Source organism: Pteropus vampyrus, unplaced genomic scaffold, assembly GCF_000151845.1.
Source record: "Pteropus vampyrus isolate Shadow unplaced genomic scaffold, Pvam_2.0 Scaffold17319, whole genome shotgun sequence".
Lineage (NCBI taxonomy): Eukaryota > Metazoa > Chordata > Mammalia > Chiroptera > Pteropodidae > Pteropus > Pteropus vampyrus.
In genome coordinates, this window is record NW_011906100.1 from 1 (window position 1) to 1,131 (window position 1,131).

The window sequence follows — 1,131 nt, forward strand, 5'->3', positions numbered from 1 at the left end:
TGGATGGGCTGTTTTGTCTCTGCCATCCTGTGGTTTAGGGGTTTCTGGACATCTGCGTCAGTAACCGAAGTTATGGTGGTACCGACGCTGAGGTGACTGCTGACCTTGGGTCTCATCTCCTTGATTTTCCTTGTGTTCTTCGTGGCTGTCTGTGGTGAGGAGGCCCCCACAGAATCAAGGTCTATAGCCGCGATACGTACTCTGTCTCACTGGTCTACCTTGTTCCTCTGCACCCTGCATCGCTTCTCCCTGCAGAGCAGAGTGGAATGTTGCAGTCGAGGCCCACAGGGTCTCCGTCAGTAGTGAGGTGGGAACTGTCGCCTGTGGCAGGGCTGTTGGGCCTGGCCTTCGGAGGGCTCTCGGATCCCTCATCCTCTCCCCCATTCTCACGCTCTGGTAGTACCGGGGGTGATTGCGTGGCCCCCGCACGTGGGCAGTGTGTCTCATGGTTACAGTCTGCTGCGCATTCACGCCTGCGCTGGAACGCCACCGGGGCTAGTGACATTTGCCGCCTCTGCACCCTTTTCTCCTCCAACATCAAACTCCAGAGTTGAAGGTACTTCCTGGGGTCATCCTTCTTCACGGCATTCTGGTGCACAACTACATCTGCCTCGATGTCGTTCCTGTTGATGAAACCACATCCCTTTCTTACAGTGAACCGTTTTACTGTTCCCACGACTGCTGCCGGTGGTGGCGGGCTTGGTGTCTGGCGGCGCTGGGCGCAGGGCAGGGGCGGAGGCGGCGGCTGGGTCCCGGGCCAAAGCTCCTGGCTGCCGTGAGGCGACCGCGCGCCCGGCTGCTCAGGGCTCTCCAGGGTCAGCGCTCAGCTCCTGCTACGGATCCTGTCAGTCCCTTTATTTGTAGTCATTTTGATGAGTGTGTAGTAACATCTTATTGTGGCCTTAATTATCATTTCCCAAATTCCCATTTCAATATTCTCTTTTGTGAAGTATTTATTCAAATATTTTGTCAACTTGTCTATTAGTTGTTTTTTTTTTTTCCCTAACCGATTTACATTAATTCTTAAACTATGTGGGAAGGGTGTTTTGTCAGTTACAGGTACCGCATATGCCTTCTACCTTGTGGCTTCCTTTTTTACTCTCTTAATGGTGGCTTTTGGTGAACAGAAAT

The 1,131-nt window shown here is 52.9% G+C and overlaps 1 pseudogene; it reads right to left on the minus strand.

Annotated features, from left to right (window-relative positions):
• Window positions 1–9: 9 nt before the first annotated feature.
• Window positions 10–745, minus strand: LOC111735166 (annotated as a pseudogene).
• Between the last annotated feature and the right edge of the window lie 386 nt (window positions 746–1,131).